The 17,672-nt window shown below is 40.9% G+C and overlaps 1 long non-coding RNA gene across 1 annotated transcript in view; it reads left to right on the forward strand.

Annotated features, from left to right (window-relative positions):
* LOC117945796 overlaps window positions 1-15,662 on the forward strand; it is a 37,647-nt gene extending 21,985 nt beyond the window's left edge. The window contains exon 4 of the long non-coding RNA XR_004656900.1: window positions 15,328-15,662. This is a non-coding gene — a long non-coding RNA (uncharacterized LOC117945796). The remainder of the gene's footprint in view (window positions 1-15,327) is intronic.
* The last annotated feature ends 2,010 nt before the right edge of the window (window positions 15,663-17,672 follow it).

A 17,672-nucleotide genomic window follows, 5' to 3' on the forward strand; every position in this document is an offset into this window, starting at 1 on the left:
TTTAAATGTTGATGTGAGAGTTATCAACAAGTTGGTAATTATGGTAACTTCCACCTGCATGAGCCCCCAGGGGTAAAGTCAAGGGGTTAACAGTGTACAATAAATCCGCCTGCAGTTGGCTACTGCCACGTGAAAAGGAGCTATTCTACTCTCGAGGCAGTCTCTGCTATGAGTGCCACAGCGTGCAAAACCCTGGTTTAAGAGCCTTCACAGTGGTAGAGGTTTAACAGTGTCTTTGATTACCTGTGTGGACAAGGACATGCTGACTTAGTTCTTCTGCACTCTGACTGATTGGCCCCCACGGACAGATGGACTCGGTGATTGGCCCTCGGCATACAGAGGGCAGCAAGCAGGAAGTCCCCATAAAGAGAGAGGGATGTTCAATCTTGCAGCTCCCCAGACAACCACAACCTGCCTTCTGCTGAGCCCGATCTATTTCTTGGGGGGGGGGGGTTCTGTTTCTGCCTCTTTTTTTTGCCATTTATCTCAGTGTTTCAGCTCTCTTTTCCCACCTCTCTGCTCCCTACTTCCAATTGTGTTCATATCCAGTGTTTCTATCTCTCCAAGTTTTGCCCTTCCTCTCTCTAACACTGTCTCAGGCCTTACACTCTCCCATATCTTTCATTTTTTAATTTCTCCTTACTTTCTGTTGGCAGTGCGTCCCTTTTTCCTTCCTCTCTCCTCTCTTTTCCCCACAGCAGCTTTCAGAAAATTGTCTTCTGCGTGAAACGAGACAGAGGAGATTGGCTTTGCAGTATTAGAGTGAGAGTGAGACTCTGTAAGGAGGTTGTAAAAATGACTCCTCCATTGGGAAATACCCACAGCTGTATTAAGATCTCCTCGTCTCCTTGTCTTTTAAACGCCTCCCATTCTCCAGCTAATTGTTTGGAAGCCATGCCTGTAAATCCCAAGCGAGATCTGGCACCACTCATTGAATTAGCCCGGAGTTACAGATATAGCTCCCTTTTATCAATCTTTGAAAGAGGAATACATCTTTTCCCCCCTCCCCCCCCCTAATCTTTTACAGTCCCTCTGTATTCTCCCTCCATTTTCTGCCTCAACAAATCATTTCTGCTTAATACATTTCACTGAGCAACAGGGAAAATGACAAGGATTCAGATCATGTTACATCACTTAATCCGCTGAGCCATAGGGATCCCTCCTAATACTTCATTATCTAAATATGCTTAATCAGAACTTTGAGAGCAGACACCAGAACAGAGGTGAAGACCTCTTTGTGGGCAGATACTGTCCCTCTTTTTTAGACCGTTTGTCATCTCCACCTCATAATGTATGAAACCAGGGTATAGCTTATCCAAGAGGCCAGGGTTTGCAGGAGACTTTGTTTGAAGTTAAAGCCCAAACCCACTGGAAGCAATTTGCTGAAATGTGTCATTTCTAGCTGTTAATCCAAGGATGTATGACACACTGCAGGTGGCACTTTGGAAGTGTTGGCAGCAGTCACTGCTTTATTTCACCTCAGTACCAGGTACCATTACACAACACCTTTTGTGAGACAATGTTTTCAGACCATATTGTTCATGTTTTGAAATTGTGTACAATTTACATAAATGATCAAATAAATGTAACATCTAAATATTTGCTGTTTTTATTTAACATTTGAAACAAAAAAGTTTAGAAGGCATTTCGGTGAATGTCCTCCTTTTATGTATAAGCAAACGTCTTGACAGCATGATATTGAAGGAGCCAGAGGGTCCAAAACAGAAAAAAAACAGAGGAAGCTTGCAGAGACAGGAGACAATGGCAAACATTTGTCTCTTGAAATTGTGCTCAGTAATTGTCTAGTTAGCATCCAGGCTAGCTAGCTTGCTAGCTATTCAGACTGGCTAGAACTAGTGTATTCCCAGCTGTTAGCAGACTGTTAGTGGTTAACTTGTCAGTTCGCCAAGTAGCGTAAGTTTTACCTAAATTTTGCAATAATGACAAAGAGAAACCTAACCCATTCCACAATAATTCTGCTTCATCATCCTATAAAAGTTTTGACACTGTAATCAAACATTTAAATATTGTTTCATGGGGGTTTCTAAATTCATTTGAAACTTAAAACTTCTGATATCAAATCCCAAATGAGTTTATTTTAAGGAAACTTGAGCCCAATGACAAGAGACTAATTTAATTAAACTATACTAACAAATTAGTTGGAGACCTTGTTAAAGAAACTTCTTAAAACAGCCTCACAACACTTAGCCAACAACCAACCTTGAGTAGTGGTGGTGTACAAAGGGGTCAAACCAAGGTGAAAAGACTCTACATAAGGAAGTGGAGATGGTGCCAAGAAAAGAACTGAAATTAAGTAAATTGTTGCTTTTTGTATGTGAGTGAAATTCAGCACTGAGCCAACAACCTTGACAAGATGGTGTATTTATACACATAAGTCAAAGTTAAAGTGAGCCAAGGGGACTTTGGAGTAAAGTGTTGCCATCCGTTTGTATGTAAGTCAATTTAAGCCAAGTTAGTTTGACTGATATGGATATTACTGGGCTGGATATTACCATAGCAGCAAGTTTTTCCATATTCATGCTGATTATTTTGGTCTCTTTACACAAAGAAGGATGAAATACTGCCTACTGAACAGTTAGAAACCAATCACTGGCTTTGATGTGAAGCCTTGGCAGACAGCAAGGCTGAGAGAAGCGAGGGGGAGGGACGAGAGACCGAGTGTTTGTGGGAAAAAGAAGAGCAAAGAGGGGAAAAAAAAGCGGCACACAGATGAAGGGAACAAGAGAGAAAGCCAGAGAAAAGTGGGTGCGTACTTGAGAAGGACCCAGTCACAGAGTGAGACAGAGAGTTAAAAGAGCGTCCGTTCTGGTCAAGATGAGAAGGTTGATTGTGTGTGGAGGGCATCCGGGAAGTATCTTGAGTGAATTGGAAGAGCTTCCTGTCCTTTGAGAGCATCTCTTTTAATCATAGCTGTTGGGGCTGTGGGAACCAGCCTCGCCACGGAGAGGACACTGTTAATTAGACGGCATGTTTCTGCACATCCCTGTAGAGTCAACACCCTGCACTACAACGATTACGCTGTTTCTGTCTCACACACACACACACAAACACACACACAAATCTCACAACCATGCTTGCTCTCTTCCAGCTTTTTCATAAACATAAACATGCAAATACACAACTATCTCACACACATAAACACTAATACGTTTATGTTTACACACATCCAATTGGGATGAGCTGTTTTTCTTCCCTGTTTGTCTTCGCTAATCAAATTATTGGCATGTTTGGCATATGTGATGTTGATTGCTTTTCTTTTTGCAACATCGCACAATAACCCTATTTATGTGCCTGATGCACCAGCAGTTTAGGCGGCAAATATGTGGCTTTATTTTTTTAACTTGCCTTATGTTGCTGTTAAAAACTCACTCATAAAAAAAAAAATCTGATTTTCAACCGTCTATTAAAGCTTACACAAGCGGCTAATTGGTATTCAACTTAATGAGCCACTTGTGTACAGATGCCTTTGTACCTGTGATTTGCAGTTTGTTGCAGGTGCAATAAAATAAATGTAATATACTCTCAAAAGCATCATAAACAAACACAAGAAGAAGGAACAGGGATCACAAGTGAAAGATACACCACCAGAATGTCCTGTTAGAAGTATGGGGACACTATGTTAACACTATACTCCCCTTTAACCTTTTTTTTAACATTTACCCACAACAGCATCAGTGAGGTCGGCCCCTGATAAGGGGGCATTTCGGTTGCACCCAAAGGTGTTGAGTGAAAGAGAGGCAAAATTGTAAAGTGCTTTGGATAAACAGATATGAGTCTGTATGTAAGAGGCCAAGTTATTTAGTGCATGCAAGAGAATATTTTCTTAACAGTATTACAAGTTCCAGGTGTCAATTATCATACATTATACAAACATCTTGCTTCTTCACTTTTTCTGCAAGTGTTTTTTTTTTATCCCTCTGCATCTGTTGTGTTTTGGCACACATAGATCCTCTTTCTCTCCTGAGTACACACCCCTCCTTCTCTCAGCTGCTCTGATGAAGCCATCACTATCTGTCACCGTCCTAAGTCAGTTGTCTGAACACTGCTCAGGCAAGACTTACATTCATCTACTGTGGTAATTCATAGCCTCACTCTTTGTCTGTCTTCTCAGCCTGTCTTTCTTTCTCTCCATCTCACTATCTTTCTGTCTCTCTGTGTGTGTTCCCCTCTATTTCTCTCCCTCTAAATGACTTTTACAGCAGAACGGTTTATTTATAGGGCCAATTAAATCTGGAGGAGACTCTGTGGGCTTTGGTGGAAAATACATCTAAAAAAGCAGAATAGTTTTGCATTTTATAATCTTGAAGGCCTGCAAGAGCTGTTAACTGCTTGTCATGTCGGGCAGATAGATTGTATTTGATCTCGGAGAAACAGGAAGGGTAGGAGGGGTAAGAAAAATGGAAAAGGTGTGGGTTTGAAAACAGATAGAAAAGGTAACCGAGTAAGACAACATAAGTGTGGGGGGAGTGAATCTTTTCTTAATTTGTAAAAGTCTCTTCTGGAGTCCCTGAAGTAGACAGCAGGTAAATGACATTTGCTGGAGGAGAGGAGAGAGAAGAAGGATGAGATTAACTACAACAAAGACAGGAATTAAGAACATACAAACTACACAATGAAGCTACTGTTACACACACAATTTAATTTTAACTGTATGTAACTCAGATCTTTGGGGAGGAGAACATGATCTTCGTTTAGGTACTCAGCCAATCATTGTGCCTAGATGTTGAAGAAGACACATAGCATTGATGCACAGGTCAAGACAATGAACTTGAAAGAAGTGTGTGTGTGTGTGTGTGTGTGTGTGTGTGTGTGTGTGTGTGTGTGTGTGTGTGTGTGTGAGTGTGAGAGTGAGAGATTCAACATTATGTTCAAAGACAACAAACCTTCAAAAATAGGGTATGGGCCAGACAATAGACTGAAGCTCAGCCTTTTCAGTAAAATATCACTGTCTATGCCTTTATGAACCTGAAACAGCTGTTCTTGCTGTGCATTACTATACCAGCCACATCAGCAAAAAGGATGTTTTCTCCAGTGAGAAGACCTAACCAACCACTTCAGTCACAAAAGACTGAAAATATAAAAGTACTGTAAATAGACAATAAAGCAAGGCATGCTTTAGGGTGGGGCTACACGCTGACCTGTCAATTAGGACAGAGGCCTAGTAATGCTAACCATGGTACTGTGTACATTAAAATTGCTAATAAGTTGTTTCAGCCTTTGTTTTTTGGTTTTGCCTTAAACTCTGACCCTCTCAATGTGTCCTATTACTTCAAGAAAGTTAATTGGAAAATGTTGGTCACCTAAAAATGTCTTCTTCAGTGTTCGCTAGCATAGTGTCAACCAAGGCTAACTAGCGCTGGCTTAGCCGTGTCTTTCTCCTCAGCTTCGCCCTCTTATACCCATGACACGAATAAACATAAAAGACTAGGCCATTTAACAGGGCTTGACTTTAACTTTTTTAAGGCCTTGTTCAAATTGGTAACACAGATGTAATGAGTGGCACATAACGTGAAGTAACATGACATTTTATTTTGTTTGAGTAAATTTCTCTTCCACTTGCCCTACAAAAAGTCCACTCGTCCCGGACAAGCGGACAAGCCTTAATGTCGAGCCCTGATTTACTAACTGTAACAATTTTAAGTTGCTCTTAAGTTTATGAAATTTAGTCTTAATAAAACAGAATATTTAAGTAGAAACGTAAGAAGACATTTTTCCTTACATGTTGAAAAAACTATTTTTTAATTGGAACTGCTTTCTATTAAAGAAATAGTCCCTACTAAATGAAATAGTCCTTGCTTGCACAACCTAAAATTCTGCTCCAAAGCCATGGGACAGCGCCAAGACCGCTAAATGCCTCAAGGCTGTTTAGGGACGGACTTGAAGAGAAACTCGTGGCAGAACTTGCCCTCAGAGCCAAAAGCAGAGCCAGACTCTGACAACATGACTGATGCTAGCTGGCAGCTGGCTACACACTCCTACTGTTAGAGAGGCAGAAAAATAGAGAGAGACAGCGGGGAGAGATGAATGATTCAGGTCAGTGTCAGAACAGGATTGATTTGGATCAGAACCAAAACCACTGATAGCTTATTGAGACAGAGAGATGGATGGAGCGACGGAGAAGAAATGACTAATAGATTTTGGATACAGGATATCAAGCTGCCATTTGGCTTTTGGTGGACGAAGGAGGTCATTGGAGGAGGAGGGTGTATAGCATGATGGCTAGATGGCTAAATAACCCCCCACCCCTCACACACACACACACACACACACACACACACAAATCTTACAGCCTTGGCTGCCGGTCAGATTTAGACATGATGCTTTTAAAGCACCACAAAAAATTGCATAGTTCATTAGTGTTATTACATGCCATGATTAGGGCATTACATCTTGTAAACAATAGGGAATGGCAGGTTTGGAGAGATGGTTTCTGATGTGCACTTAAAGCCCTGGTGCTGTAAGTACATGGTAGGTGCCTCATCCCACTGCTTCACGGAGTATGCCATCTATTGTCTGACTATTGTTCGTTCTGCATTGTCCTCTATACCGGCTAAATGCCCAAAGCCACTGAACACAATACTGGACACAATGGACAGACAAAGAGAGGAGCCCGGTCTTGGCAGAAAGGAGATGAACACACACTCACATACACACATTAAACACATACGGTATGCAAAACGCACATATGGCACACATCATGCTCAAACACACCCAGACATGCACGTATTATACACATACACACATTCATGGGTACAAACACACAGCAAAGGCACAAAGCTGGCATAACAATGGCAGGCAGAGAGGGCCAGACTGGTATACAAGCCCCTATGGGGTTGGAGGGGGTACACACACACAATACATAAACAGACATCTCAGCCGACATCCCGCAGGCAGAGAGTAGAGAAACAGAGAGGGACAGTCCACAGTCAGAGGATCACAATATAGAAGACAGACACAAGGGGATGACAAAAATGATGTTGATGTGGGGGGAAAAAGAACGAGAGAATGACGTCTGCTCCATTGAGAGAGAGCAGCAGAGTCTGATGGGACCGTGCTCCTCCTGTATGTTTCTGTAGTTCAGACACTGTCAGAAAAAAACACTGGTGTCAATTGAATTATATCATGAAAGAAGAGAAAGTTGTACTCTCATGGGACATGTTTGGACGTCCTGTCTGATGGAAGTTTAGGATAAGGCAAGTTGAGCAAAGACATTTCTTGCTCCTGATGTTTGGGGCAGCAACAAAAGAACAATGGCAGCTACGAAGCACCGTGATTGTGTTCACGCAGCAATAGTTAGCTATTACAGACCTGAATGTCAAAATGCATTTTAAATTCAATGTACAAAGGGGCCAGACTGTTGACCAACATGCAAAAGTAACAAAGTTAAATGCATGAGTAATACTGGCTATCAGCCTCAGCCAATAGCTCACAATGTAAGACTGCCTGTTGTCACCACAGCTGGCACGCAGACATATGTTTCAAACTGGTTGGTTTAACTTGTTGGCATCATTCAAGGAGGCACCAACCCCAAGTTATTTTCAGGGAGAAGCTGTGTGTCTCAACACAAGCTTGAATACAAGATAAATCACTTAGTAATCTTTGCCTCTTTGCCAGTGCTTTAGGAAAACCGTCTGTGTTACTACACATGACCAAACGCAAGATTGTTATTTAATAATTAAAGTGAAACATGTCAAATTAAATCGTACAATGTGACTGATGCGCTTTTTAAATCTGCAGTGTGAGACTGGGTGTGTGTGGGCGAGAGTGTGTTTGTTTGTGTGTAACCGAGGGAGAATGCACATGTGTACTGAGGTGTGTACAGTACTCATCAAGCAGAGTGGCAGTGCTAAAATACATGCTCAGATAAGGGACGCACTGAGAGAGAAGCACCAAAGGATGTGTTGTAAAATAAAAGTGTGGAATTTCCCCCAGGCTAAATAACCATCATGTGGCTCAGACAATGTTTCCACACGACAAGAAGGGCACAGCAAAAGGTGTTGAGCATTAAAAATATGGTCCAAAACTGTAATAATACCTGATGCCTCTACCTGTTACAAGGCTTAGCTAACCTGGGCTCGGATAACAAAGACACACAGCTACTAAAGGCTAACCTAGCTCATAAATGTAATGGTATCGGCCTACTCTCCCTGCGGGAAGCATTTAATGTGAGAGTGAGGCCTAAAATGGCCTGGATGAGTTTACATTTTTTTTAACCTAAAAGCAATTGTGCTATGTTCAACTGCCTCACCCAGCCACAGTTTCAATTAACGCACCGGAGCAGGGCCCACCTGTTTTGTTGACCACTGCGTCATGAGCAACCTCCGCTCCAGGTCAGTCTGGCCCTGTCTATCACGGCCGCTTCTCTAAAGACACTAGACTGTTTTCATAACATCCTTTATTCAGTTGTAGCTAGTCTGGCTTACCGGTTGTACAGTGTAAACGTAAGCCTAGCCAATCTATTTTCCAAGGGCACCGCTGTTGGATCCAGGACTTAGTGCCTCCCATTACAATTGTGATTGGATGGAAGATATACAAACAACCCAGAGTGTTTTTTTGTTTTCCATATATCAAAATGTTAACTTGTGCAGTCAGACCATACTCTAGCGCTGTGTCAGCGCAATGCGAGACTACTTGTAGCTGTATGCATCATCGATTGTTTGCTGCTGAAAAATGCCACAGATTTCTTGGGTTGTCAAAGTGTAAGGCTTATATAATGTTTGTTACAGCTCTGAAAACAGATCATTGCAACATTGAAAAGCTTTAAAAAAAATGATGGCCCCTTCATTGCTGCCTGTGAGACCACAAATACAGGTACAACATGTCAGCACAGCTTGATTGAGGGCACGGACCTATGTAGGACTATGCAATGGTGAGTCAGTTTAGTTAACCTGAATGCTATGGCAACCCCAGGACATTGAAACACTACTCACTGTTACAAGTGATGTTTGCTACTATTAAAGTTATGTCGGTGGCATTATATCCTGACCTTCCTTAGACCACTAGGCTGCTTTGTGCGCTTGTTAACATGCCATGATTCTAGTTAACCTACTACTGTATATGTTTGCTCGGAGAATTGGAGACTCTTTCCCCACAGATAAAACAAACGGGGTCAGGGTAAAAGTGTGTGTGTGTGTGCTTGTGCGTGTGCGTGTGCGTGTGCGTGCGCATACACAGTACACCACCAGCCATCAGAGACACAGGAAGACATAAAGACCGACTCTCCCCATCACTTACAGGATGCATTACCATCTTACTGTCAGCTCCCATGATGGTATCCTAATCCAGTAAATATCTGTGTGTGTGTGTGTGTGTGTGTGTGTGTGTGTGTGTGTGTGTTACATCTTTAATATATTTAAATATGCATGTTTCCAGATCACTCTTACCATCGATACATGCATCACTTCTTTTCCCCTTTGTGGGAGATTAGCTGGTGACCCTGGCAACAGTTTAAAATGATTTCCCTCAACAGATGCAGATGTTGTAATTAGGATTAGAATTTTTTTGTGTAGACATGAAACACAAACTTTCTTGCATTTTACTAAAGTGGTCAGAGTGAAGGTCTGCAGGATCTTCTTTGGTCTGCCTCTTTTTCTACCTGTCTGCATATCGGATTACCAGTTTTCCTGTCATTGCATATGTCCTTCTGTCTGTCTTTCTCCACCTTTCTCTGCCTGTCTGCCTGTTAGCGACAGCAGGTGTGCAGGGATATATCTAGCAGGAAATTCTCTGTCTTGACTAACTGTCTTCTTGCCTGACAGCTGAGAAGCTGAGAACTGAAGAATCAGGAAACCGCTTTTATCTCGTCTGTCTCCTGCCTTTTGCTCCCAACTCCCAACTCTGCTTCTGAGAGGAGACTCTAAGAGAGAGAAAGAGAAGGAAAGGGGGTATGGGATAAAAGCAGGACAGAGTGGGGAAATGGTATTACATAGAGATAAATGAAAGAAAGAGAAAGCGAGACAGAAAGCTGATGCTGGAGTCTCTCTAAGAAAACGCTACTTCTTACTGCGTCTTTCTTTTGCTCGCTCTCCTTTTCTCTGGCTGTTTTGATGTGTTCAGACAAACCCACAGTGCTCCGATGGTGAAACAGGCATGCAGACACAACACAACAGATGACGAGTGTCAGCTGGTGGTTAGAGGCTCACACATGCTGCTTATCTCTCTCGTTCTATTCCCCAACTGCATTCTCACTCTCTCTCCCCCTCAATCTTGTCTCCCTCTCTTTCCTGCTTTTTTTCTCTCTTCCTCCCGGCTTAGCTGTTGGAGTGCATTTGAGATCAATCATTTCCCAAACATTTGATCGGCAACAGAAGATTGCCAGGCGGGATGCACTATAGACTGCTCAACTAAACCATTAGCTACTACTGTACCTATTCAGGCTGTAAGGAATCCCCATCTTAACACTTGAGTTATTATTTAATCATACTGTAGTGCAATGCAGATACACATTAAATGGAGCTTCTGTTGTGCTGCAAAGATATGCATGAGTGTGTTTAGCATACATAGTCACAGTATTTCATTGGAGGTGATGCTCGGTAGGCCTCATAATTTGTTTTCCAAAACAAGAAAATTATAGTAAGTATTATAATACACACATACTTATTAAAATGTCTACTTTCATACTGACTGACGTCTCTATATTTGAGTTTTTTTTTTTTAATGCATTTCTTTAAACCAACACAACAGTGTCAGGTGGCTCTGAGCTCGGGACACAGTGATGTTGGCTCGTAGTCCCTTCAAGAACCTTGGTTTGTATTTGCACCCATGCAAAAGAATACACCACATACAATATTAAAGTTAACACTTCACACAATGCAGTAGGGTGAGCTATTTCAATTAGCTGGATACATGGTTAAACGTCATTTGCTCTTACCAGTGTATCGGCGTGTGTACTTTGCCATGCTTGTAACCAATGCATGCGATAGACATGTGTAGGGGCTTATTAAAAATTGTGAAACATGATGCTGCCACTAATCGCAATTTGCACGTGTGAGGTGCTCACTTTTATGAAATGGGCACCAGGTAAACTAAATTCGTAAATTTCTCATTTTTATATATTATTTATATTATGGTATATTCTGGTCATGTGAGGCATCTGTTCCTTGTCTTTTTTCCATTTTAACTACTATGTGACATGCAGACTGAAACCAACTACATGTACTGTATGTCCATTTTAGGTCAGTTGAAGGACACCTAAACAAGGCTGGATGGTCTGGCACCACATGTGTGTATGCATTTTTCTATTAGCAAATGTTGTCTACAATAGGTAACATAACATGTGGCCTGTTGTTTGCAATTCTACGTTGATAGGTGTTGAAAATGCACAGTGGCTTCATAATGTCTGGCTTAGATTTAAAGCTGATGTACTGTAATCTACAGTCAGTGCTTCTGTCAGACATTTAATGGTTTTGCTGCACTTTAGAATAGCTGCATTATTGTATTCGCTAGACAGACAAAGATGTATGCACATATGCAATGAACACACACACACGCACACACAAACACTCAGTACAATAATGACATTGACTAAGTAGCTCTCCAAATTGTAAGTGACTTTTAGAACACTCCTCTGCTTTTCTCTGCATTTGCCTCAGCCCCATTCCCTCTATTGGTGTGTGTATTAGTGTGTGTGTGTGTGTGAGATACTCTTCACTGTTTTATCAGAACACTAAATGTTGTTGTGCATTGACAAAACAGAAAGCAGGCGGGACCTCATTGTGGATAGTGTCTTTATGCTCCTGCTGTGAGATGACTGAGGCTGTTAAATAAAAGTAAAGATCATCCCAACAGAGGCTGAGATATTCAAATGACAACTGGTACTATGTTTAAAAATAGCCTTATCAGCACAACTATTAATATCTTGTTAATAGTATTGGTTTATATTTTGTAATTTTGCAAAAACATAATTGGGAGGACATATCAGTAAAAGCATAACAAGCTAACCATAGGCAAACCTGCTCAAGTTCAGGCTTTGATTATTGGTTATTAAAATAAAAACAAAAACTTATGTGGCCTTTGTCGTTCAGTTTCAAATAAAATGATAATACAATTAAGAACAAATAAACATACTGTATTTATCCCATTGATTATATCTATGATAAACTAAGAGGATCTTTTGCAGACTTTACAGCCACATGTAGAAGCTTGTGCTTTTCTTGAACCTTTGTACTGAAAAGGGTGTGAATGACTCTTTCCAGTAATTTGAAAAGAGTGGAAATGTCTGTGGGACAAGGTCAAGGAAAACTTTGACCAGATGGGATGTTCCTCTCCTCTATGGTCAAGAATCCTTCACACAATTGTGATGTGTGTGTGTGCGTGTGTGCGCGTCCATCTATGCATGTGTGTCAGCATGTGCTGATCCGTTGATCCGTTAATTTACTCTCATGTTCGTTTGTGTTGTGATTGTGCGCTTGTCTTTTGTGTGTGTGTGTGTGTGTGTGTGTGTGGGTGCGTGTGTGCGCGCGCACGCATTAAGGTCACTGGTAATTTGAAGTGTGAACGCTCGGTTTCTCTCCACCATGATGATTTCCTCTGTCAGCAAACTGTGAGCTGGAAAATAGACCCGTATTATGATGAGATTAACTTTAACGGTCAAGGATTCCAGATCTTTCCAACAAAGTCACTGAAGATTAGGACGCTCAGTGGCGCTTTTCTTTGCTCTGCACTTGTGCAGCTTTTTGCTGTGTTCAGTTCAGTTGTGTCCTATTTCTGTTTTGTTTGCTCTGTTGAATTCTCCTTTCTTCTGCATAGATTTCATGTTGTGCAGTGTTACAGTTGGTGGCAGATTAGCTGCAAGACAACCAGACACTTTGTATATTTAGTGCTTGATCCTGACAGAAGCCAACTGACTCAGGAATATACATTACACTTGCACGTATAGTATATATATATATATATATATATATATATATATATATATATATAGCATGGCATTAAAATGCATGCTTACATACACTTACCAACAGGTTGTACTTGTACTTAATACACATTTACTTCTACAACTTAATGCTCTTACAATCTGATATGATTTGCTGCAACATATTTACTTAAACTTTAAGTAAATTACCCGGACACCCACATCCTTCATGATAGATAGAACACAGTAATTGGTCATTAAATATAAACTCCATCAATCTAAAGGAGAATACATTGCTTTGTTTTGTTAAACGTGTGATGTGTTCATTTTTTTTAAACCTTCCCAGAACTGTAATTTTACCCTCAGGTGAATGAGAGTGAGAGGTTTGCTGCATAATGTATAGGCAAAATTCAATTACTGAATCTGCTCCTTCACATACCTCTGGTCTGCTCCCACTATTAAAGATCCGAAATGTCAATTTATTTAACACTCGCTCTAACAACTATGATATCAAAGTAAGCCTTGAATTACTGGAATATGGACACATCTTGTGGGTTTGATCTTATTATAAGTGGGAAAAAAAGAAAAAGAGATGTATTTGTCTTTTCTTTGCCGATACGGTGGATAAGGAAGATTAAAGACGTCTTGTCCTGACAACTCGAGAGAACAATCTGACAAGACTTAACAAAACCCATCACCAAAAGGAGAACTTCAAACAGAATCCAAACCTGCAGACGATGAAGAAGAGATGCAAACACAGCACCTCAGGCTCTGTCTCTCCGTCTGCGTGCCTGTCTGCCTGCCTCCATACCTGACTGACTGTCAATCTGTCTACCTTTCACTCTGCCTGTGTTAGAGAGTGGCGTCTATCCTGCATCGGCAGCAACTGCAGCCAATTCTTCCTCTCATGTTGCAAATTTGAGATCAGCTGTCATGTTGGCATTAAAAAGCTGTATCTCGTTCCCCTGCTTCAAATTACCCAGCAAACACCACAATTACCATATCTCAACTGTTTACTACACAAAAAGTAAAAATACCTTGAAATAGCATTTTGACATCAAGTCAGTTGTAACAACTGTAAGGTTTGATTAGCATTGGTATGTGTGCGTGTGTCTGTGCACGGGTGTCTTTGTGTGTGTGTAACTGAGAGTTAGCTGGCGGACAAGCTGTCACAGCTCTCTGCTCTTCCATATCATATCGACTGATTATTATAGAGCTGTTATCTCTCCTCCGTCCCTCTCTCTCCCTCTCTGACTAATACACACACACACACACACACACACACACACACACACACACACACACAAATGTGGATGTGTTCATGTCTGCTGTGTACATCACACTCCAAGCTCTGTCACCAAAACCACTTTAATTAGAACTTCGATGAAGTGTGTCTGTGCGTGTGTGTGTGCGTGCTGATTTTTCTATCCAGTCTAATAAAACTTGCGGTAATCAAGTCAATTGTTGAGATAGGGAACGCAAACTTCCCTTTTATCTTATAGTGGCATCTAATCACAATGGCCACATTTAGTTTTTTTATGTTTTACACAGAGCCCACAATTGTTTTTTGATAGCCTACCACACTACAAACAGATTTTCTTCTATTGAATCCATTAGACCAAACACAGTTATGGTACATTCCTATTTTAAAGGCAAACTCTGAAGTTTAATCACACACAAAATATGCAAACTGTTTAACATACTAAGTAGTATGTATTTGTAATACTCACATTTGCTTGCGTAAGGGAGCTTTTCCATATTAGTATGTTGGAGAAGTTATTGAGCAAGTCAGTAGTTGAATTCGTAAGTAGTATTGTCAATGCTCGCTAACTGGCACACCTGAATCAAACTTACCCATAATTCAGTTTATAAGATGCAGCTGTGTTCACTTTCCCTGGCTCTATTTAAAGGTGTGTAGAAAAAGAAAAAGTGTGTGAGTTTAATGAGCAATAAAGAAGAAAGAACTTCCTGGAACTAATTTGGTTTTTGAAATACCTTAAATGCAACTGACTCCCTTGACAGTTTCCTACCTACTGATCTGCCGACTGAGTTTAACGTGAGTACACCTTGTGTCCTGTAGTTGAGGCAACACACTTGTTTAAAAAGCAACAGTAAAAGGACTTAAACCTGTGTTTTAAATTTGCAACATAAAGTGTTGTTGAAAAAAATGTAGCTAGCTAGATGGCTCTAAAACTACAGTAACAAATGCTGGCTTAATGCCCAGTAACTAGTAAGTTGCACGGACAAATAGCCTATGTGGTTCTCCAACTTTGGGGACATAAGGGTAGATTCACTGGGCTAGTAACTGCAAGACAAGGAGAGGTTTGTGGAAATTGTTGGTTCTACGTCTGTGTGTGGTCCCGATTTAACGTCTGTTAATGATTACCCAATAAATTCAATTGAATTGAATTCTCTGAGGTAATGATTTCAATGCAACGTAGTTTATCTCACAGATTCCCCCACCGTGTTCCATCTCCAGCATCAGCAGCTAGAGCACACAGCTTGCGTGTTGCGCTACGTGTCTGTAATTCCCACCGACAACTGTGTTAATGGATGACAATGGCGGAGAGGAGTGCGCCATATGTCCGAGCCTCGGGCAGCGCGTAGAAGGGCAAGGCACACAAAGACGAACCGAGGGGGGAGTTAAGGGCAGAGGAGAGAGAGAGAGTGGGGAGGAAAAAGAAACACGCTAGAGTAGAAAAGAAAGATAGAAGAAGAAGAAGCATTGGGATAAGGAGACATGTTAGTTTTCTCGTTCGCATCCAAACTATTTTCCTCCCTAATTCTTCTTCATCAGCGAATCGGAGAAGTGGTTGATTGTTGAAGCAAATAGCTTCCCGACTTGACTGGATTGAGAGAGTGCTGTTAGTAGTGAGCCTTGAAACTGTAGGACTCCAACAACACTGACCATGTTGACTTGTAAACATTATTGCTGCCATGGTTCTCAGAGTAAAAACTGTTTTATTACAGTTTGAAAGAAGTTATCACAGATGTACACTTTTTTTGTTATGTATCAGTTATGTATTGCAAATACTGGGGTCTTAATTTTTATTAATTTATATAACTTTTTATGAATTGTCATATTTGAAGGGTATCTAGGATGGGGCAGTTTGAAAATTACGTGTTTTTTTATAATCAGCTGTATGTATTATTTAACTACTACACATTGGCTTCCGTGTGTGTGTCTAGAATTGCTTTGAGCAGAGTTTAGCTTCTGATGGGATTCTTCTGAACATCTTTGAATTTGACATTCAGGATTCATTGTAAATCAGTTTATTATGGCATCACACATTAGTATCAACCCAGTCTTATGTTCATTTACATTACTAAAAGGTTATACAACTCCGAATTCACAGCTATCTTGATATTTGAATTCAAGTGCTTATAAAATGGCCCCATTCTGAACAATTTTGGATTACAATTTTGGTGGTGTCATTCTGAAATGGCTTCTGATCAGAAGTACATCTCGTCTCCGTTGCCAGAGCTCCACTTGTAGTGTTCACGGAATCTCAACTTTTTCTCTCTTCGTTCCATCTCCTTTCATGTCTCTCCTTTCATCTTCCCATCTCCTCCTCTTTCAACTTCCTGTGTTACTTTTGTCCTGCTGTATCCAATCGCACACAAACTCACACGTCCACATACACTCGGCTTTATCTCTTCACACACAGCTCCAAATTATGGAGTTAAATGATCCATTAACAGGAAGAAGAAAGGTAGCCAACATGTCAAATATCAGATAGGACAGCTTGAGAGAAGTGGAGGAGACAAAAGAGGAGGAGAGGAGAAGAGGGGAGGAGGGGACATGTTATTGAAATGGAAATGGCCCAGGCCAATTAAAACATTTCACTGGAAGCTTGTTTGCATCTCCAGCTTAGCTCACACAGATTATATATACAGCACATTATGGAGTAATGAATATGTATAAATTGAACTCCTCAATTATCACGCCACAACTGGGTCTCAATTAATACTCTATACTTCTCAATCAAAATCTAAATTAATAAATTTCTTGCCCATGATGTGAAAGCATTCACCTTTAAATGACATCACATTTAGACCAAAAACTGATCCCACACCGACCTTCTTTATCCATGTGCAGTATACTGTTGGCTTGTCAATTACAATGTTAACAAATAGACAAAATATGTATGCGAGGTATGTGAGGTAAAAAAATATTAGAGCTGTAGTATTAGACTTAGTATTATTTACTTTTAGGCCGCTGGTAAACTAGGCTCAAGGAATTTGGTAATTTTTCTAACAAGAGGGGGGATTTCATCTCCCCTCAGATGGTCTTCACTAGGTACCGCAATTACATCGCCGGTGCTGGAACCAGCTAGGGTTAGTCTTGCACGCTGGTAGGGATTGATCTCAGTGCATTGGTGGAGCATCCAGTACATCCTGCTTCATTTAACTTGCTTGGATTCTTGCTTGGATTCCACTAGCCTCCGCTCCACAGTGTGTTTTTACATAGAGGGTGCCTTTATTTTCCTGAAAAGCTGAACGACACACTAGTGGGATTAGAAACGCTCCTCTATCCCACCTCACCTAAGGCTTTAGTACACGCACCAAAGGGAAATTAGTCTCAGAGGACCTCATTTACTGCCAGGAAAGGAATTGTGTTACAGCACTGTCACTTTGAGAAAAGAAAGAAATGTTGACAAAAATGTATAAACTATAGAATCAATGTACTCAGCAACAAACTGACCGTCTTTTGCCTCCCATTCTCCCATGTGTTCTTTGTGTGTGGGTCCACAAACGACCCCTCTGAAACCATTAGGTTTTATAATTCCAAACATGA

Source organism: Etheostoma cragini, chromosome 6 (genome assembly GCF_013103735.1).
Source record: "Etheostoma cragini isolate CJK2018 chromosome 6, CSU_Ecrag_1.0, whole genome shotgun sequence".
Taxonomy (NCBI): domain Eukaryota; kingdom Metazoa; phylum Chordata; class Actinopteri; order Perciformes; family Percidae; genus Etheostoma; species Etheostoma cragini.